Here is an 18075-nt window from a genome sequence, read left to right as displayed (position 1 = left end):
TTAGTAGGCGACGGTTGTAATGATAGTAAGAATGTACGGCCGTCTTTGTAGCGGACGTGGGAGTGGGAAGCATAAGGGATGAAGCCGGGTAACATGTCGGATGCGATCAAAGCAGCACTAAAGCACCGGATCCCATCAGAACTCCGAAGTTAAGCGTGCTTGGGCGAGAGTAGTACTAGGATGGGTGACCTCCTGGGAAGTCCTCGTGTTGCATTCCCTTTTTTAATTATTTTTGTACGTACGTGAGGAACAAAACGCACGTGCGTGATATATATTAAACCTGTCATCACATTTTTGACATTTGCGATATGTTTTAGCTCGGAGCTCATTAGTCACGCGTCTAGAGAGAGTTGGGGCGCGAAAAGCGCGTTCTGAAAGGGGTGTAAAATACGTGTTGCTGCGGTATAGAGGGAGGGGTGGAAATCGTGGTAAACCCGTCTTCGTAGTTGAGCGAGAGAGTAAGTAGTATAGGGCATTATCCATTAGTAGGCGACGGTTGTAATGGTAGTAAGAATGTACGGCCGTCTTTGTAGCGGACGTGGGAGTGGGAAGCATAAGGGATGAAGCCGGGGGTAACATGTCGGATGCGATCATACCAGCACCAAAGCACCGGATCCCATCAGAACTCCAAAGTTAAGCGTGCTTGGGCGAGAGTAGTACTAGGATGGGTGACCTCTTGGGAAGTCCTCGTGCTGCATTCCCTTTTTTAATTATTTTTGTACGTACGTGAGGAACAGAACGCACGTGCGTGATATATATTAAGCATGTCATCATATTTTTGACATTTGTGATATGTTTTAGCTCGGAGCTCATTAGTCACGCGTCTAGGGAGAGTTGGGGCGCGAAAAGCGCGTTCTGAAACGGGTGTAAAATACGTGTTGCTGCGGTATAGAGGGAGGGGTTGAAATCGTGGTAAACTCTTCTTCGTAGTTGATCGAGAGAGTAAGTAGTATAGGGCATTATCCATTAGTAGGCGACGCTTGTAATGGTAGTAAGAATGTACGGCCGTCTTTGTAGCGGACGTGGGAGTGGGAAGCATAAGGGATGAAGCCGGGGGTAACATGTCGGATGCGATCATACCAGCACTAAAGCACCGGTTCCCATCAGAACTCCGAAGTTAAGCGTGCTTGGGCGAGAGTAGTACTAGGATGGGTGACCTCCTGGGAAGTCCTCGTGTTGCATTCCCTTTTCTAATTATTTTTGTACGTACGTGAGGAACAGAACGCACGTGCGTGATATATATTAAGCCTGTCATCATATTTTTGACATTTGCGATATGTTTTAGCTCGGAGCTCATTAGTCACGCGTCTAGGGAGAGTTGGGGCGCGAAAAGCGCGTTCTGAAAGGGGTGTAAAATACGTGTTGCTGTGGTATAGAGGGAGGGGTGGAAATCGTGGTAAACTCGTCTTCGTAGTTGAGCGAGAGAGTAAGTAGTATAGGGCATTATCCATTAGTAGGCGACGGTTGTAATGATAGTAAGAATGTACGGCCGTTTTTGTAGCGGACGTGGGAGTGGGAAGCATAAGGGATGAAGCCGGGGGTAACATGTCGGATGCGATCATACCAGCACTAAAGCACCGAATCCCATCAGAACTTTCAAGTTAAGCGTGCTTGGGCGAGAGGAGTACTAGGATGGGTGACCTCCTGGGAAGTCCTCGTGTTGCATTCCCTTTTCTAATTATTTTTGTACATACGTGAGGAACAGAACGCACGTGCGTGATATATATTAAGCCTGTCATCATATTATTGACATTTGCGATATGTTTTAGCTCGGAGCTCATTAGTCACGCGTCTAGGGAGAGTTGGGGCGCGAAAAGCGCGTTCTGAAAGGGGTGTAAAATACGTGTTGCTGCGGTATAGAGGGAGGGGTGGAAATCGTGGTAAACTCGTCTTCGTAGTTGAGCGAGAGAGTAAGTAGTATAGGGCATTATCCATTAGTAGGCGACGGTTGTAATGATAGTAAGAATGTACGGCCGTCTTTGTAGCGGACGTGGGAGTAGGAAGCATAAGGGATGAAGCCGGTGGTAACATGTCGGATGCGATCATACCAGCACTAAAGCACCGGATCCCATCAGAACTCCGAAGTTAAGCGTGCTTGGGCGAGAGTAGTACTAGGATGGGTGACCTCCTGGGAAGTCCTCGTGTTGCATTCCCTTTTTTAATTATTTTTGTACGTACGTGAGGAACAGAACGCACGTGCGTGATATATATTAAGCCTGTCATCACATTTTTGACATTTGCGATATGTTTTAGCTCGGAGCTCATTAGTCACGCGTCTAGAGAGAGTCGGGGCGCGAAAAGCGCGTTCTGAAAGGGGTGTAAAATACGTGTTGCTGCGGTATAGAGGGAGGGGTGGAAATCGTGGTAAACTCGTCTTCGTAGTTGAGCGAGACAGTAAGTAGTATAGGGCATTATCCATTAGTAGGCGACGGTTGTAATGGTAGTAAGAATGTACGGCCGGCTTTGTAGCGGACGTGGGAGTGGGAAGCATAAGGGATGAAGCCGGGGGTAACATGTCGGATGCGATCATACCAGCACCAAAGCACCGGATCCCATCAGAACTCCGAAGTTAAGCGTGCTTGGGCGAGAGTAGTACTAGGATGGGTGACCTCCTGGGAAGTCCTCGTGTTGCCTTCCCTTTTTTAATTATTTTTGTACGTACGTGAGGAACAGAACGCACGTGCGTGATATATATTAAGCCTGTCATCATATTTTTGACATTTGCGATATGTTTTAGCTCGGAGCTCATTAGTCACGCGTCTAGGGAGAGTTGGGGCGCGAAAAGCGCGTTCTGAAAGGGGTGTAAAATACGTGTTGCTGCGGTATAGAGGGAGGGGTGGAAATCGTGGTAAACTCGTCTTCGTAGTTGAGCGAGAGAGTAAGTAGTATAGGGCATTATCCATTAGTAGGCGACGCTTGTAATGGTAGTAAGAATGTACGGCCGTCTTTGTAGCGGACGTGGGAGTGGGAAGCATACGGGATGAAGCCGGGGGTAACATGTCGGATGCGATCATACCATCACTAAAGCACCGGTTCCCATCAGAACTCCGAAGTTAAGCGTGCTTGGGCGAGAGTAGTACTAGGATGGGTGACCTCCTGGGAAGTCCTCGTGTTGCCTTCCCTTTTTTAATTATTTTTGTACGTACGTGAGGAACAGAACGCACGTGCGTGATATATATTAAGCCTGTCATCATATTTTTGACATTTGCGATATGTTTTAGCTCGGAGCTCATTAGTCACGTGTCTAGGGAGAGTTGGGGCGCGAAAAGCGCGTTCTGAAAGGGGTGTAAAATACGTGTTGCTGCGGTATAGAGGGAGGGGTGGAAATCGTGGTAAACTCGTCTTCGTAGTTGAACGAGAGAGTAAGTAGTATAGGGCATTATCCATTAGTAGGCGACGGTTGTAATGGTAGTAAGAATGTACGGCCGTCCTTGTAGAGGACGTGGGAGTGGGAAGCATAAGGGATGAAGCCGGGGGTAACATGTTGGATGCGATCATACCAGCACTATAGCACCGAATCCCATCAGAACTTTCAAGTTAAGCGTGCTTGGGCGAGAGGAGTACTAGGATGGGTGACCTCCTGGGAAGTCCTCGTGGTGCATTCCCTTTATTAATTATTTTTGTACGTACATGAGGAACAGAACGCACGTGCGTGATATATATTAAGCCTGTCATCATATTTTTGACATTTGCGATATGTTTTAGCTCGGAGCTCATTAGTCACGCGTCTAGGGAGAGTTGGGGCGCGAAAAGCGCGTTCTGAAACGGGTGTAAAATACGTGTTGCTGCGGTATAGAGGGAGCGGTGGAAATCGTGGTAAACTCGTCTTCGTAGTTGAGCGAGAGAGTAAGTAGTATACGGCATTATCCATTAGTAGGCGACGGTTGTAATGGTAGTAAGAATGTACGGCCGGCTTTGTAGCGGACGTGGGAGTGGGAAGCATAAGGGATGAAGCCGGGGGTAACATGTCGGATGCGATCATACCAGCACTAAAGCACCGGATCCCATCAGAACTCCGAAGTTAAGTGTGCTTGGGCGAGAGTAGTACTAGGATGGGTGACCTCCTGGGAAGTCCTCGTGTTGCATTCCCTTTTTTAATTATTTTTGTACAAACGTGAGGAACAGAACGCACGTGCGTCATATATATTAAGCCTGTCATCATATTTTTGACATTTGCGATATGTTTTAGCTCGGAGCTCATTAATCACGCGTCTAGGGAGAGTTGGGGCGCGAAAAGCGTGTTCTGAAAGGGGTGTAAAATACGTGTTGCTGCGGTATAGAGGGAGGGGTGGAAATCGTGGTAAACTCATCTTCGTAGTTGAGCGAGAGAGTAAGTAGTATAGGGCATTATCCATTAGTAGGCGACGGTTGTAATGGTAGTAAGAATGTACGGCCGGCTTTGTAGCGGACGTGGGAGTGGGAAGCATAAGGGACGAAGCCGGGGGTAACATGTCGGATGCGATCATACCAGCACTAAAGCACCGGATCCCATCAGAACTCCGAAGTTAAGCGTGCTTGGGCGAGAGTAGTACTAGGATGGGTGACCTCCTGGGAAGTCCTCCTGTTGCATTCCCTTTTTTAATTATTTTTGTACGTACGTGAGGAACAGAACGCACGTGCGTCATATATATTAAGCCTGTCATCATATTTTTGACATTTGCAATATGTTTTAGCTCGGAGCTCATTAGTCACGCGTCTAGGGAGAGTTGGGGCGCGAAAAGCGCGTTATGAAAGGGGTGTAAAATACGTGTTGCTGCGGTATAGAGGGAGGGGTGGAAATCGTGGTAAACTCGTCTTCGTAGTTGAGCGAGACAGTAAGTAGTATAGGGCATTATCCATTAGTAGGCGACGGTTGTAATGGTAGTAAGAATGTACGGCCGTCTTTGTAGCGGACGTGGGAGTGGGAAGCATAAGGGATGAAGCCGGGGGTAACATGTCGGATGCGATCATACCAGCACTAAAGCACCGGATCCCATCAGAACTTCGAAGTTAAGCGTGCTTGGGCGAGAGTAGTACTAGGATGGGTGACCTCCTGGGAAGTCCTCGTGTTGCATTCCCTTTTCTAATTATTTTTGTACATACGTGAGGAACAGAACGCACGTGCGTGATATATATTAAGCATGTCATCATATTTTTGACATTTGCGATATGTTTTAGCTCGGAGCTCATTAGTCACGCGTCTAGGGAGAGTTGGGGCGCGAAAAGCGCGTTATGAAGGGGTGTAAAATACGTGTTGCTGCGGTATAGAGGGAGGGGTGGAAATCGTGGTAAACTCGTCTTCGTAGTTGAGCGAGAGAGTAAGTAGTATAGGGCATTATCCATTAGTAGGCGACGGTTGTAATGGTAGTAAGAATGTACGGCCGGCTTTGTAGCGGACGTGGGAGTGGGAAGCATAAGGGATGAAGCCGGGGGTAACATGTCGGATGCGATCATACCAGCACTAAAGCACCGGATCCCATCAGAACTCCGATGTTAAGCGTGCTTGGGCGAGAGTAGTACTAGGATGGGTGACCTCCTGGGAAGTCCTCGTGTTGCATTCCCTTTTTTAATTATTTTTGTACATACGTGAGGAACAGAACGCACGTGCGTCATATATATTAAGCCTGTCATCATATTTTTGACATTTGCGATATGTTTTAGCTCGGAGCTCATTAGTCACGCGTCTAGGGAGAGTTGGGGCGCGAAAAGCGCGTTATGAAAGGGGTGTAAAATACGTGTTGCTGCGGTATAGAGGGAGGGGTGGAAATCGTGGTAAACTCGTCTTCGTAGTTGAGCGAGACAGTAAGTAGTATAGGGCATTATCCATTAGTAGGCGACGGTTGTAATGGTAGTAAGAATGTACGGCCGGCTTTGTAGCGGACGTGGGAGTGGGAAGCATAAGGGATGAAGCCGGGGGTAACATGTCGGATGCGATCATACCAGCACTAAAGCACCGGATCCCATCAGAACTCCGAAGTTAAGCGTGCTTGGGCGAGAGTAGTACTAGGATGGGTGACCTCCTGGGAAGTCCTCGTGTTGCATTCCCTTTTTCAATTAGTTTTGTACGTACGTGAGGAACAGAATGCACGTGCGTCATATATATTAAGCCTGTCATCATATTTTTGACATTTGCGATATGTTTTAGCTCGGAGCTCATTAGTCACGCGTCTAGGGAGAGTTGGGGCGCGAAAAGCGCGTTATGAAAGGGGTGTAAAATACGTGTTGCTGCGGTATAGAGGGAGGGGTGGAAATCGTGGTAAACTCGTCTTCGTAGTTGAGCGAGACAGTAAGTAGTATAGGGCATTATCCATTAGTAGGCGACGGTTGTAATGGTAGTAAGAATGTACGGCCGTCTTTGTAGCGGACGTGGGAGTGGGAAGCATAAGGGATGAAGCCGGGGGTAACATGTCGGATGCGATCATACCAGCACTAAAGCACCGGATCCCATCAGAACTCCGAAGTTAAGCGTGCTTGGGCGAGAGTAGTACTAGGATGGGTGACCTCCTAGGAAGTCCTCGTGTTGCATTCCCTTTTTTAATTATTTTTGTACGTACGTGAGGAACAGAACGCACGTGTGTCATATATATTAAGCCTGTCATCATATTTTTGACATTTGCGATATGTTTTAGCTCGGAGCTCATTAGTCACGCGTCTAGGGAGAGTTGGGGCGCGAAAAGCGCGTTATGAAAGGGGTGTAAAATACGTGTTGCTGCGGTATAGAGGGAGGGGTGGAAATCGTGGTAAACTCGTCTTCGTAGTTGAGCGAGACAGTAAGTAGTATAGGGCATTATCCATTAGTAGGCGACGGTTGTAATGGTAGTAAGAATGTACGGCCGTCTTTGTAGCGGACGTGGGAGTGGGAAGCATAAGGGATGAAGCCGGGGGTAACATGTCGGATGCGATCATACCAGCACTAAAGCACCGGATCCCATCAGAACTCCGAAGTTAAGCGTGCTTGGGCGAGAGTAGTACTAGGATGGGTGACCTCCTGGGAAGTCCTCGTGTTGCATTCCCTTTTTTAATTATTTTTGTACATACGTGAGGAACAGAATGCACGTGCGTGATATATATTAAGCATGTCATCATATTTTTGACATTTGCGATATGTTTTAGCTCGGAGCTCATTAATCACGCGTCTAGGGAGAGTTGGGGCGCGAAAAGCGCATTCTGAAAGGGGTGTAAAATACGTGTTGCTGCGGTATAGAGGGAGGGGTTGAAATCGTGGTAAACTCGTCTTCGTAGTTGAGCGAGAGAGTAAGTAGTATAGGGCATTATCCATTAGTAGGCGACGGTTGTAATGGTAGTAAGAATATACGGCCGACTTTGTAGCGGACGTGGGAGTGGGAAGCATAAGGGATGAAGTCGGGGGTAACATGTCGGATGCGATCATACCAGCACTAAAGCACCGGATCCCATCAGAATTCCGAAGTTAAGCGTGCTTGGGCGAGAGTAGTACTAGGATGGGTGACCTCCTGGGAAGTCCTCGTGTTGCATTCCCTTTTCTAATTATTTTTGTACATACGTGAGGAACAGAACGCACGTGCGTGATATATATTAAGCCTGTCATCATATTTTTGACATTTGCGATATGTTTTAGCTCGGAGCTCATTAATCACGCGTCTAGGGAGAGTTGGGGCGCGAAAAGCGCATTCTGAAAGGGGTGTAAAATACGTGTTGCTGCGGTATAGAGGGAGGGGTTGAAATCGTGGTAAACTCGTCTTCGTAGTTGAGCGAGAGAGTAAGTAGTATAGGGCATTATCCATTAGTAGGCGACAGTTGTAATGGTAGTAAGAATTTACGGTCGGCTTTGTAGCGGACGTAGGAGTGGGAAGCACAAGGGATGAAGCCGGGGGTAACATGTCGGATGCGATCATACCAGCACTAAAGCATCGGATCCCATCAGAACTTCGAAGTTAAGCGTGCTTGGGCGAGAGTAGTACTAGGATGGGTGACCTCGTGGGAAGTCCTCGTCTTGCATTCCCTTTTTTAATTATTTTTGTACGTACGTGAGGAACAGAACGCACGTGCGTCATATATATTAAGCCTGTCATCATATTTTTGACATTTGCGATATGTTTTAGCTCGGAGCTCATTAGTCACGCGTCTAGGGAGAGTTGGGGCGCGAAAAGCGCGTTATGAAAGGGGTGTAAAATACGTGTTGCTGCGGTATAGAGGGAGGGGTGGAAATCGTGGTAAACTCATCTTCGTAGTTGAGCGAGACAGTAAGTAGTATAGGGCATTATCCATTAGTAGGCGACGGTTGTAATGGTAGTAAGAATGTACGGCCGTCTTTGTAGCGGACGTGGGAGTGGGAAGCATAAGGGATGAAGCCGGGGGTAACATGTCGGATGCGATCATACAGCACTAAAGCACCGGATCCCATCAGAACTCCGAAGTTAAGCGTGCTTGGGCGAGAGTAGTATTAGGATGGGTGACCTCCTAGGAAGTCCTCGTGTTGCATTCCCTTTTTTAATTATTTTTGTACGTACGTGAGGAACAGAACGCACGTGCGTGATATATATTAAACAATCATCATATTTTTGACATTTGCGATATGTTTTAGCTCGGAGCTCATTAGTCACGCGTCTAGGGAGAGTTGGGGCGCGAAAAGCGCGTTATGAAAGGGGTGTAAAATACGTGTTGCTGCGGTATAGAGGGAGGGGTGGAAATCGTGGTAAACTCATCTTCGTAGTTGAGCGAGACAGTAAGTAGTATAGGGCATTATCCATTAGTAGGCGACGGTTGTAATGGTAGTAAGAATGTACGGCCGTCTTTGTAGCGGACGTGGGAGTGGGAAGCATAAGGGATGAAGCCGGGGGTAACATGTCGGATGCGATCATACAGCACTAAAGCACCGGATCCCATCAGAACTCCGAAGTTAAGCGTGCTTGGGCGAGAATAGTATTAGGATGGGTGACCTCCTAGGAAGTCCTCGTGTTGCATTCCCTTTTTTAATTATTTTTGTACGTACGTGAGGAACAGAACGCACGTGCGTGATATATATTAAACATGTCATCATATTTTTGACATTTGCGATATGTTTTAGCTCGGAGCTCATTAGTCACGCGTCTAGGGAGAGTTGGGGCGCGAAAAGCGCGTTCTGAAAGGGGTATAAAATACGTGTTGCTGCGGTATAGAGGGAGGGGTGGAAATCGTGGTAAACTCGTCTTCGTAGTTGAGCGAGAGAGTAAGTAGTATAGGCATTATCCATTAGTAGGCGACGGTTGTAATGGTAGTAAGAATGTACGGCCGTCTTTGTAGCGGACGTGGGAGTGGGAAGCATAAGGGTTGAAGCCGGGGGTAACATGCCGGATGCGATCATACCAGCACTAAAGCACCGGATCCCATCAGAACTCCGAAGTTAAGCGTGCTTGCGCGAGAGTAGTACTAGGATGGGTGACCTCCTAGGAAGTCCTCGTGTTGCATTCCCTTTTTTAATTATTTTTGTACGTACGTGAGGAACAGAACGCACGTGCGTGATATATATTAAGCCTGTCATCATATTTTTGACATTTGCGATATGTTTTAGCTCGGAGCTCATTAGTCACGCGTCTAGGGAGAGTTGGGGCGCGAAAAGCGCTTTCTGAAAGGGGTGTAAAATACGTGTTGCTGCGGTATAGAGGGAGGGGTGGAAATCGTGGTAAACTCGTCTTCGTAGTTGAGCGAGAGAGTAAGTAGTATAGGGCATTATCCATTAGTAGGCGACGGTTGTAATGGTAGTAAGAATGTACGGCCGTCTTTGTAGCGGACGTGGGAGTGGGAAGCATAAGGGATGAAGCCGGGGGTAACATGTCGGATGCGATCATACCAGCACTAAAGCACCGGATCCCATCAGAACTCCGAAGTTAAGCATGCTTGGATGAGAGTAGTACTAGGATGGGTGACCTCCTGGGAAGTCCTCGTGTTGCATTCCTTTTTTTAATTATTTTTGTACGTACGTGAGGAACAGAACGCACGTGCGTGATATATATTAAGCCTGTCATCATATTTTTGACATTTGCGATATGTTATTGCTCGGAGCTCATTAGTCACGTGTCTAGGGAGAGTTGGGGCGCGGAAAGCGCGTTCTGAAAGGGGTGTAAAATACGTGTTGCTGCGGTATAGAGGGAGGGGTGGAAATCGTGGTAAACTCGTCTTCGTAGTTGAGCGAGAGAGTAAGTAGTATAGGGCATTATCCATTAGTAGGTGACGGTTGTAATGGTAGTAAGAATGTACGGCCGTCTTTGTAGCGGACGTGGGAGTGGGAAGCATAAGGGATGAAGCCGGGGTAACATGTCGGTTGCGATCATATAGCACTAAAGCACCGGATCCCATCAGAACTCCGAAGTTAAGCGTGCTTGGGCGAGAGTAGTACTAGGATGTGTGACCTCCTGGGAAGTCCTCCTGTTGCATTCCCTTTTTTAATTATTTTTGTACGTACGTGAGGAACAGAACGCACGTGCGTGATATATATTAAGCCTGTCATCATATTTTTGACATTTGCGATATGTTTTAGCTCGGAGCTCATTAGTCACGCGTCTAGGGAGAGTTGGGGCGCGAAAAGCGCGTTCTGAAAGGGGTGTAAAATACGTGTTGCTGCGGTATAGAGGGAGGGGTGGAAATCGTGGTAAACTCGTCTTCGTAGTTGAGCGAGAGAGTAAGTAGTATAGGGCATTATCCATTAGTAGGCGACGGTTGTAATGGTAGTAAGAATGTACGGCCGTCTTTGTAGCGGACGTGGGAGTGGGAAGCATAAGGGATGAAGCCGGGGGTAACATGTCGGATGCGATCATACCAGCACTAAAGCACCGGATCCCATCAGAACTCCGAAGTTAAGCGTGCTTGGGTGAGAGTAGTACTAGGATGGGTGACCTCCTGGGAAGTCCTCTTGTCTCATTCCCTTTTTTAATTATTTTTGTACGTACGTGAGGAACAGAACGCACGTGCGTGATATATATTAAGCCTGTCATTATATTTTTGACATTTGCGATATGTTTTAGCTCGGAGCTCATTAGTCACGCGTCTAGGGAGAGTTGGGGCGCGAAAAGCGCGTTCTGAAAGCGGTGTAAAATACGTGTTGCTGCGGTATAGAGGGAGGGGTGGAAATCTTGGTAAACTCGTCATCGTAGTTGAGCGAGAGAGTAAGTAGTATAGGGCATTATCCATTAGTAGGCGACGGTTGTAATGGTAGTAAGAATGTACGGCCGTCTTTGTAGCGGACGTGGGAGTGGGAAGCATAAGGGATGAAGCCGGGGGTAACATGTCGGATGCGATCATACCAGCACTAAAGCACCGGATCCCATCAGAACTCCGAAGTTAAGCGTGCTTGGGCGAGAGTAGTACTAGGATGGGTGACCTCCTAGGAAGTCCTCGTGTTGCATTCCCTTTTTTAATTATTTTTGTACGTACGTGAGGAACAGAACGTACGTGCGTCATATATATTAAGCATGTCATCATATTTTTGACATTTGCGATATGTTTTAGCTCGGAGCTCATTAGTCACGCGTCTAGGGAGAGTTGGGGCGCGAAAAGCGTGTTATGAAAGGGGTGTAAAATACGTGTTGCTGCGGTATAGAGGGAGGGGTGGAAATCATGGTAAACTCGTCTTCGTAGTTGAGCGAGACAGTAAGTAGTATAGGGCATTATCCATTAGTAGGCGACGGTTGTAATGGTAGTAAGAATGTACGGTCGTCTTTGTAGCGGACGTGGGAGTGGGAAGCATAAGGGATGAAGCCGGGGGTAACATGTCGGATGCGATCATACAGCACTAAAGCACCAGATCCCATCAGAACTCCGAAGTTAAGCATGCTTGGGCGAGAGTAGTATTAGGATGGGTGACCTCCTGGGAAGTCCTCGTGTTGCATTCCCTTTTTTAATTATTTTTGTACGTACGTGAGGAACAGAACGCACGTGCGTGATATATATTAAGCCTGTCATCATATTTTTGACATTTGCGATATGTTTTAGCTCGGAGCTCATTAGTCACGCGTCTAGGGAGAGTTGGGGCGCGAAAAGTCAGAACTCCGAAGTTAAGCGTGCTTGCGCAAGAGTAGTACTAGGGTGGGTGACCTCCTGGGAAGTCCTCGTGTTGCATTCCCTTTTTTAATTATTTTTGTAGGTACGTGAGGAACAGAACGCACGTGCGTGATATATATTAAGCCTGTCATCATATTTTTGACATTTGCGATATGTTTTAGCTCGGAGCTCATTAGTCACGCGTCTAGGGAGAGTTGGGGCGCGAAAAGCGCGTTCTGAAAGGGTGTAAAATACGTGTTGCTGCGGTATAGAGGGAGGGGTGGAAATCGTGGTAAACTCGTCTTCGTAGTTGAGCGAGAGAGTAAGTAGTATAGGGCATTATCCATTAGTAGGCGACGGTTGTAATGGTAGTAAGAATGTACGGCCGTCTTTGTAGCGGACGTGGGAGTGGGAAGCATAAGGGATGAAGCCGGGGGTAACATGTCGGATGCGATCATACCAGCACTAAAGCACCGGATCCCATCAGAACTCCGAAGTTAAGCGTGCTTGGATGAGAGTAGTACTAGGATGGGTGACCTCCTGGGAAGTCCTCGTGTTGCATTCCCTTTTTTAATTATTTTTGTACGTACGTGAGGAACAGAACGCACGTGCGTGATATATATTAAGCCTGTCATCATATTTTTGACATTTGCGATATGTTTTAGCTCGGAGCTCATTAGTCACGCGTCTAGGGAGAGTTGGGGCGCGAAAAGCGCGTTCTGAAAGGGGTGTAAAATACGTGTTGCTGCGGTATAGAGGGAGGGGTGGAAATCGTGGTAAACTCGTCTTCGTAGTTGAGCGAGAGAGTAAGTAGTATAGGGCATTATCCATTAGTAGGCGACGGTTGTAATGGTAGTAAGAATGTACGGCCGTCTTTGTAGCGGACGTGGGAGTGGGAAGCATAAGGGATGAAGCCGGGGGTAACATGTCGGATGCGATCATACCAGCACTAAAGCACCGGATCCCATCAGAACTCCGAAGTTAAGCGTGCTTGGGTGAGAGTAGTACTAGGATGGGTGACCTCCTGGGAAGTCCTCGTGTTGCATTCCCTTTTTAAATTATTTTTGTACGTACGTGAGGAACAGAACGCATGTGCGTGATATATATTAAGCCTGTCATTATATTTTTGACATTTGCGATATGTTTTAGCTCGGAGCTCATTAGTCACGCGTCTAGGGAGAGTTGGGGCGCGAAAAGCACGTTCTGAAAGGGGTGTAAAATACGTGTTGCTGCGGTATAGAGGGAGGGGTGGAAATCTTGGTAAACTCGTCTTCGTAGTTGAGCGAGAGAGTAAGTAGTATAGGGCATTATCCATTAGTAGGCGACGGTTGTAATGGTAGTAAGAATGTACGGCCGTCTTTGTAGCGGACGTGGGAGTGGGAAGCATAAGGGATGAAGCCTGGGGTAACATGTCGGATGCGATCATACCAGCACTAAAGCACTGGATCCCATTAGAACTCCAAAGTTAAGCGTGCTTGGGCGAGAGTAGTACTAGGATGGGTGACCTTCTGGGAAGTCCTCGTGTTGCATTCCCTTTTTTAATTATTTTTGTACATACGTGAGGAACAGAACGCACGTGCGTGATATATATTAAGCATGTCATCATATTTTTGACATTTGCGATATGTTTTAGCTCGGAGCTCATTAGTCACGCGTCTAGGGAGAGTTGGGGCGCGAAAAGCGCGTTCTGAAAGGGGTGTAAAATACATGTTGCTGCGGTATAGAGGGAGGGGTGAAAATCGTGGTAAACTCGTCTTCGTAGTTGAGCGAGAGAGTAAGTAGTATTGGGCATTATCCATTAGTAGGCGACGGTTGTAATGATAGTAAGAATGTACGGCCGTCTTTGTAGCGGACGTGGGAGTGGGAAGCATAAGGGATGAAGCCGGAGGTAACATGTCGGATGCGATCATACTAGCACTAAAGCACCGGATCCCATTAGAACTCCGAAGTTAAGCGTGCTTGGGCGAGAGTAGTACTAGGATGGGTGACCTCCTGGAAGTCCTCGTGTTGCATTCACTTTTTTAATTATTTTTGTACGTACGTGAGGAACAGAACGCACGTGCGTGATATATATTAAGCCTGTCATCATATTTTTGACATTTGCGATATGTTTTAGCTCGGAGCTCATTAGTCACGCGTCTAGGGAGAGTTGGGGCGCGAAAAGCGCGTTCTGAAAGGGGTGTAAAATACGTGTTGCTGCGGTATAGAGGGAGGGGTGGAAATCGTGGTAAACTCGTCTTCGTAGTTGAGCGAGAGAGCAAGTAGTATAGGGCATTATCCATTAGTAGGCGACGGTTGTAATGGTAGTAAGAATGTACGGCCGTCTTTGTAGCGTACGTGGGAGTGGGAAGCATAAGGGATGAAGCCGGGGGTAACATGTCGGATGCGATCATACCAGCACTAAAGCACCGGATCCCATCAGAACTCCGAAGTTAAGCGTGCTTGGGTGAGAGTAGTACTAGGATGGGTTACCTCCTGGGAAGTCCTCCTGTTGCATTCCCTTTTTTAATTATTTTTGTACGTACGTGAGGAACAGAACGCACGTGCGTGATATATATTAAGCCTGTCATTATATTTTTGACATTTGCGATATGTTTTAGCTCGGAGCTCATTAGTCACGCGTCTAGGGAGAGTTGGGGCGCGAAAAGCGCGTTCTGAAAGCGGTGTAAAATACGTGTTGCTGCGGTATAGAGGGAGGGGTGGAAATCGTGGTAAACTCGTCTTCGTAGTTGAGCGAGAGAGTAAGTAGTATAGGGCATTATCCATTAGTAGGCGACGGTTGTAATGGTAGTAAGAATGTATGGTCGTCTTTGTAGCGGACGTGGGAGTGGGAAGCATAAGGGATGAAGCCGGGGGTAACATGTCGGATGCGATCATACCAGCACTAAAGCACCGGATCCCATCAGAACTCCGAAGTTAAGCGTGCTTGGGCGAGAGTAGTACTAGGATGGGTGACCTTCTGGGAAGTCCTTGTGTTGCATTCCCTTTTTTAATTATTTTTGTACGTTCGTGAGGAACAGAACGCACGTGCGTGATATATATTAAGCCTGTCATCATATTTTTGACATTTGCGATATGTTTTAGCTCGGAGCTCATTAGTCACGCGTCTAGGGAGAGTTGGGGCGCGAAAAGCGCGTTCTGAAAGGGGTGTAAAATACGTGTTGCTGCGGTATAGAGGGAGGGGTGGAAATCGTGGTAAACTCGTCTTCGTAGTTGAGCGAGAGAGTAAGTAGTATAGGGCATTATCCATTAGTAGGCGACGGTTGTAATGATAGTAAGAATGTACGGCCGTCTTTGTAGCGGACGTGGGAGTGGGAAGCATAAGGGATGAAGCCGGGGTAACATGTCGGATGCGATCATACCAGCACTAAAGCACCGGATCCCATCAGAACTCCGAAGTTAAGCGTGCTTGGGCGAGAGTAGTACTAGGATGGGTGACCTCCTGGGAAGTCCTCCTGTTGCATTCCCTCTTTTAATTATTTTTGTACGTACGTGAGGAACAGAACGCACGTGCGTGATATATATTAAGCCTGTCATCATAGTTTTGACATTTGCGATATGTTTTAGCTCGGAGCTCATTAGTCACGCGTCTAGGGAGAGTTGGGGCGTGAAAAGCGCGTTCTGAAAGGGGTGTAAAATACGTGTTGCTGCGGTATAGAGGGAGGGGTGGAAATCGTGGTAAACTCGTCTTCGTAGTTGAGCGAGAGAGTAAGTAGTATAGGGCATTATCCATTAGTAGGCGACGGTTGTAATGGTAGTAAGAATGTACGGCCGTCTTTGTAGCGGACGTGGGAGTGGGAAGCATAAGGGATGAAGCCGGGGTAACATGTTGGATGCGATCATATAGCACTAAAGCACCGGATCCCATCAGAACTCCGAAGTTAAGCGTGCTTGGGCGAGAGTAGTACTAGGATGGGTGACCTCCTGGGAAGTCCTCGTGTTGCATTCCCTTTTTTAATTATTTTTGTACGTTCGTGAGGAACAGAACGCACGTGCGTGATATATATTAAGCCTGTCATCATATTTTTGACATTTGCGATATGTTTTAGCTCGGAGCTCATTAGTCACGCGTCTAGGGAGAGTTGGGGCGCGAAAAGCGCGTTCTGAAAGGGGTGTAAAATACGTGTTGCTGCGGTATAGAGGGAGGGGTGGAAATCGTGGTAAACTCGTCTTCGTAGTTGAGCGAGAGAGTAAGTAGTATAGGGCATTATCCATTAGTAGGCGACGGTTGTAATGATAGTAAGAATGTACGGCCGTCTTTGTAGCGGACGTGGGAGTGGGAAGCATAAGGGATGAAGCCGGGGTAACATGTCGGATGCGATCATACCAGCACTAAAGCACCGGATCCCATCAGAACTCCGAAGTTAAGCGTGCTTGGGCGAGAGTAGTACTAGGATGGTTGACCTCCTGGGAAGTCCTCCTGTTGCATTCCCTTTTTTAATTATTTTTGTATGTACGTGAGGAACAGAACGCACGTGCGTGATATATATTAAGCCTGTCATCATAGTTTTGACATTTGCGATATGTTTTAGCTCGGAGCTCATTAGTCACGCGTCTAGGGAGAGTTGGGGCGTGAAAAGCGCGTTCTGAAAGGGGTGTAAAATACGTGTTGCTGCGGTATAGAGGGAGGGGTGGAAATCGTGGTAAACTCGTCTTCGTAGTTGAGCGAGAGAGTAAGTAGTATAGGGCATTATCCATTAGTAGGCGACGGTTGTAATGGTAGTAAGAATGTACGGCCGTCTTTGTAGCGGACGTGGGAGTGGGAAGCATAAGGGATGAAGCCGGGGTAACATGTCGGATGCGATCATATAGCACTAAAGCACCGGATCCCATCAGAACTCTGAAGTTAAGCGTGCTTGGGCGAGAGTAGTACTAGGATGGGTGACCTCCTGGGAAGTCCTCCTGTTGCATTCCCTTTTTTAATTATTTTTGTACGTATGTGAGGAACAGAACGCACGTGCGTGATATATATTAAGCCTGTCATCATATTTTTGACATTTGCGATATGTTTTAGCTCGGAGCTCATTAGTCACGCGTCTAGGGAGAGTTGGGGCGCGAAAAGCGCGTTCTGAAAGGGGTGTAAAATACGTGTTGCTGCGGTATAGAGGGAGGGGTGGAAATCGTGGTAAACTCGTCTTCGTAGTTGAGCAAGAGAGTAAGTAGTATAGGGCATTATCCATTAGTAGGCGACGGTTGTAATGGTAGTAAGAATGTACGGCCGTCTTTCTAGCGGACGTGGGAGTGGGAAGCATAAGGGATGAAGCCGGGGGTAACATGTCGTATGCGATCATACCAGCACTAAAGCACCGGATCCCATCAGAACTCGAAGTTAAGCGTGCTTGGGTGAGAATAGTACTAGGATGGGTGACCTCCTGGGAAGTCCTCGTGTTGCATTCCCTTTTTTAATTATTTTTGTACGTACGTGAGGAACAGAACGCACGTGCGTGATATATATTAAGCCTGTCATTATATTTTTGACATTTGCGATATGTTTTAGCTCGGAGCTCATTAGTCACGCGTCTAGGGAAAGTTGGGGCGCGAAAAGCGCGTTCTGAAAGCGGTGTAAAATACGTGTTGCTGCGGTATAGAGGGAGGGGTGGAAATCTTGGTAAACTCGTCATCGTAGTTGAGCGAGAGAGTAAGTAGTATAGGGCATTATCCATTAGTAGGCGACGGTTGTAACGGTAGTAAGAATGTACGGCCGTCTTTGTAGCGGACGTGGGAGTGGGAAGCATAAGGGATGAAGCCGGGGGTAACATGTCGGATGCGATCATACCAGCACTAAAGCACCGGATCCCATCAAAACTCCGAAGTTAAGCGTGCTTGGGCGAGAGTAGTACTAGGATGGGTGACCTCCTGGGAAGTCCTCGTGTTGCATTCCCTTTTTTAATTATTTTTGTACGTACGTGAGGAACAGAACGCACGTGCGTGATATATATTAAGCATGTCATCATATTTTTGACATTTGCGATATGTTTTAGCTCTGAGTTCATTAGTCACGCGTCTAGGGAGAGTTGGGGCGCGAAAAGCGCGTTCTGAAAGGGGTGTAAAATACGTGTTGCTGCGGTATAGAGGGAGGGGTGGAAATCGTGGTAAACTCGT

General features: G+C 47.4%; 37 non-coding genes across 37 annotated transcripts; all 37 read left to right on the top strand.

Annotated features, from left to right (window-relative positions):
* Positions 1-98: 98 nt before the first annotated feature.
* Positions 99-217, top strand: LOC123109839 (5S ribosomal RNA). The gene has a single exon (XR_006453083.1). It is a non-coding gene; the product is annotated as a 5S ribosomal RNA (ribosomal RNA).
* A 365-nt stretch (positions 218-582) lies between these two features.
* LOC123108630 (5S ribosomal RNA) lies at positions 583-701 on the top strand. The gene has a single exon (XR_006451956.1). It is a non-coding gene; the product is annotated as a 5S ribosomal RNA (ribosomal RNA).
* A 365-nt stretch (positions 702-1066) lies between these two features.
* LOC123109641 (5S ribosomal RNA) lies at positions 1067-1185 on the top strand. The gene has a single exon (XR_006452876.1). It is a non-coding gene; the product is annotated as a 5S ribosomal RNA (ribosomal RNA).
* Positions 1186-1550: 365 nt separating this feature from the next.
* On the top strand, positions 1551-1669 carry LOC123108774 (5S ribosomal RNA). Its single transcript, XR_006452099.1, has one exon. It is a non-coding gene; the product is annotated as a 5S ribosomal RNA (ribosomal RNA).
* A 365-nt stretch (positions 1670-2034) lies between these two features.
* Positions 2035-2153, top strand: LOC123109544 (5S ribosomal RNA). Its single transcript, XR_006452772.1, has one exon. It is a non-coding gene; the product is annotated as a 5S ribosomal RNA (ribosomal RNA).
* A 365-nt stretch (positions 2154-2518) lies between these two features.
* LOC123109672 (5S ribosomal RNA) lies at positions 2519-2637 on the top strand. The gene has a single exon (XR_006452913.1). It is a non-coding gene; the product is annotated as a 5S ribosomal RNA (ribosomal RNA).
* Positions 2638-3002: 365 nt separating this feature from the next.
* On the top strand, positions 3003-3121 carry LOC123108787 (5S ribosomal RNA). The gene has a single exon (XR_006452113.1). It is a non-coding gene; the product is annotated as a 5S ribosomal RNA (ribosomal RNA).
* Positions 3122-3486: 365 nt separating this feature from the next.
* On the top strand, positions 3487-3605 carry LOC123108884 (5S ribosomal RNA). Its single transcript, XR_006452226.1, has one exon. It is a non-coding gene; the product is annotated as a 5S ribosomal RNA (ribosomal RNA).
* A 365-nt stretch (positions 3606-3970) lies between these two features.
* LOC123109436 (5S ribosomal RNA) lies at positions 3971-4089 on the top strand. Its single transcript, XR_006452664.1, has one exon. It is a non-coding gene; the product is annotated as a 5S ribosomal RNA (ribosomal RNA).
* A 365-nt stretch (positions 4090-4454) lies between these two features.
* On the top strand, positions 4455-4573 carry LOC123109767 (5S ribosomal RNA). The gene has a single exon (XR_006453010.1). It is a non-coding gene; the product is annotated as a 5S ribosomal RNA (ribosomal RNA).
* A 365-nt stretch (positions 4574-4938) lies between these two features.
* LOC123109550 (5S ribosomal RNA) lies at positions 4939-5057 on the top strand. The gene has a single exon (XR_006452779.1). It is a non-coding gene; the product is annotated as a 5S ribosomal RNA (ribosomal RNA).
* A 364-nt stretch (positions 5058-5421) lies between these two features.
* LOC123109557 (5S ribosomal RNA) lies at positions 5422-5540 on the top strand. The gene has a single exon (XR_006452786.1). It is a non-coding gene; the product is annotated as a 5S ribosomal RNA (ribosomal RNA).
* Positions 5541-5905: 365 nt separating this feature from the next.
* LOC123109533 (5S ribosomal RNA) lies at positions 5906-6024 on the top strand. Its single transcript, XR_006452760.1, has one exon. It is a non-coding gene; the product is annotated as a 5S ribosomal RNA (ribosomal RNA).
* A 365-nt stretch (positions 6025-6389) lies between these two features.
* Positions 6390-6508, top strand: LOC123109472 (5S ribosomal RNA). Its single transcript, XR_006452699.1, has one exon. It is a non-coding gene; the product is annotated as a 5S ribosomal RNA (ribosomal RNA).
* Positions 6509-6873: 365 nt separating this feature from the next.
* Positions 6874-6992, top strand: LOC123109522 (5S ribosomal RNA). Its single transcript, XR_006452749.1, has one exon. It is a non-coding gene; the product is annotated as a 5S ribosomal RNA (ribosomal RNA).
* Positions 6993-7357: 365 nt separating this feature from the next.
* LOC123109561 (5S ribosomal RNA) lies at positions 7358-7476 on the top strand. Its single transcript, XR_006452791.1, has one exon. It is a non-coding gene; the product is annotated as a 5S ribosomal RNA (ribosomal RNA).
* A 365-nt stretch (positions 7477-7841) lies between these two features.
* Positions 7842-7960, top strand: LOC123108722 (5S ribosomal RNA). The gene has a single exon (XR_006452049.1). It is a non-coding gene; the product is annotated as a 5S ribosomal RNA (ribosomal RNA).
* Positions 7961-8325: 365 nt separating this feature from the next.
* LOC123108838 (5S ribosomal RNA) lies at positions 8326-8443 on the top strand. The gene has a single exon (XR_006452173.1). It is a non-coding gene; the product is annotated as a 5S ribosomal RNA (ribosomal RNA).
* A 364-nt stretch (positions 8444-8807) lies between these two features.
* LOC123108866 (5S ribosomal RNA) lies at positions 8808-8925 on the top strand. The gene has a single exon (XR_006452206.1). It is a non-coding gene; the product is annotated as a 5S ribosomal RNA (ribosomal RNA).
* A 364-nt stretch (positions 8926-9289) lies between these two features.
* LOC123108628 (5S ribosomal RNA) lies at positions 9290-9408 on the top strand. Its single transcript, XR_006451954.1, has one exon. It is a non-coding gene; the product is annotated as a 5S ribosomal RNA (ribosomal RNA).
* A 365-nt stretch (positions 9409-9773) lies between these two features.
* On the top strand, positions 9774-9892 carry LOC123108668 (5S ribosomal RNA). The gene has a single exon (XR_006451994.1). It is a non-coding gene; the product is annotated as a 5S ribosomal RNA (ribosomal RNA).
* Positions 9893-10256: 364 nt separating this feature from the next.
* On the top strand, positions 10257-10374 carry LOC123109011 (5S ribosomal RNA). Its single transcript, XR_006452351.1, has one exon. It is a non-coding gene; the product is annotated as a 5S ribosomal RNA (ribosomal RNA).
* A 365-nt stretch (positions 10375-10739) lies between these two features.
* LOC123108690 (5S ribosomal RNA) lies at positions 10740-10858 on the top strand. Its single transcript, XR_006452015.1, has one exon. It is a non-coding gene; the product is annotated as a 5S ribosomal RNA (ribosomal RNA).
* A 365-nt stretch (positions 10859-11223) lies between these two features.
* LOC123109471 (5S ribosomal RNA) lies at positions 11224-11342 on the top strand. Its single transcript, XR_006452698.1, has one exon. It is a non-coding gene; the product is annotated as a 5S ribosomal RNA (ribosomal RNA).
* Positions 11343-11707: 365 nt separating this feature from the next.
* LOC123108930 (5S ribosomal RNA) lies at positions 11708-11825 on the top strand. Its single transcript, XR_006452274.1, has one exon. It is a non-coding gene; the product is annotated as a 5S ribosomal RNA (ribosomal RNA).
* A 594-nt stretch (positions 11826-12419) lies between these two features.
* Positions 12420-12538, top strand: LOC123109701 (5S ribosomal RNA). The gene has a single exon (XR_006452943.1). It is a non-coding gene; the product is annotated as a 5S ribosomal RNA (ribosomal RNA).
* A 365-nt stretch (positions 12539-12903) lies between these two features.
* On the top strand, positions 12904-13022 carry LOC123109534 (5S ribosomal RNA). The gene has a single exon (XR_006452761.1). It is a non-coding gene; the product is annotated as a 5S ribosomal RNA (ribosomal RNA).
* Positions 13023-13387: 365 nt separating this feature from the next.
* Positions 13388-13506, top strand: LOC123109565 (5S ribosomal RNA). The gene has a single exon (XR_006452796.1). It is a non-coding gene; the product is annotated as a 5S ribosomal RNA (ribosomal RNA).
* Positions 13507-13871: 365 nt separating this feature from the next.
* On the top strand, positions 13872-13989 carry LOC123108727 (5S ribosomal RNA). Its single transcript, XR_006452054.1, has one exon. It is a non-coding gene; the product is annotated as a 5S ribosomal RNA (ribosomal RNA).
* A 365-nt stretch (positions 13990-14354) lies between these two features.
* Positions 14355-14473, top strand: LOC123109863 (5S ribosomal RNA). Its single transcript, XR_006453106.1, has one exon. It is a non-coding gene; the product is annotated as a 5S ribosomal RNA (ribosomal RNA).
* Positions 14474-14838: 365 nt separating this feature from the next.
* LOC123109492 (5S ribosomal RNA) lies at positions 14839-14957 on the top strand. The gene has a single exon (XR_006452719.1). It is a non-coding gene; the product is annotated as a 5S ribosomal RNA (ribosomal RNA).
* A 364-nt stretch (positions 14958-15321) lies between these two features.
* Positions 15322-15440, top strand: LOC123109766 (5S ribosomal RNA). The gene has a single exon (XR_006453008.1). It is a non-coding gene; the product is annotated as a 5S ribosomal RNA (ribosomal RNA).
* A 364-nt stretch (positions 15441-15804) lies between these two features.
* Positions 15805-15922, top strand: LOC123108767 (5S ribosomal RNA). Its single transcript, XR_006452092.1, has one exon. It is a non-coding gene; the product is annotated as a 5S ribosomal RNA (ribosomal RNA).
* A 364-nt stretch (positions 15923-16286) lies between these two features.
* On the top strand, positions 16287-16405 carry LOC123108689 (5S ribosomal RNA). Its single transcript, XR_006452014.1, has one exon. It is a non-coding gene; the product is annotated as a 5S ribosomal RNA (ribosomal RNA).
* Positions 16406-16769: 364 nt separating this feature from the next.
* Positions 16770-16887, top strand: LOC123108966 (5S ribosomal RNA). The gene has a single exon (XR_006452309.1). It is a non-coding gene; the product is annotated as a 5S ribosomal RNA (ribosomal RNA).
* A 365-nt stretch (positions 16888-17252) lies between these two features.
* Positions 17253-17370, top strand: LOC123108858 (5S ribosomal RNA). Its single transcript, XR_006452197.1, has one exon. It is a non-coding gene; the product is annotated as a 5S ribosomal RNA (ribosomal RNA).
* A 365-nt stretch (positions 17371-17735) lies between these two features.
* LOC123109658 (5S ribosomal RNA) lies at positions 17736-17854 on the top strand. The gene has a single exon (XR_006452897.1). It is a non-coding gene; the product is annotated as a 5S ribosomal RNA (ribosomal RNA).
* Positions 17855-18075: the final 221 nt, after the last annotated feature.

This window comes from Triticum aestivum, chromosome 5A (assembly GCF_018294505.1).
Source record: "Triticum aestivum cultivar Chinese Spring chromosome 5A, IWGSC CS RefSeq v2.1, whole genome shotgun sequence".
Taxonomy (NCBI): domain Eukaryota; kingdom Viridiplantae; phylum Streptophyta; class Magnoliopsida; order Poales; family Poaceae; genus Triticum; species Triticum aestivum.
This window is presented reverse-complemented; position numbering and strand designations above follow the sequence as displayed.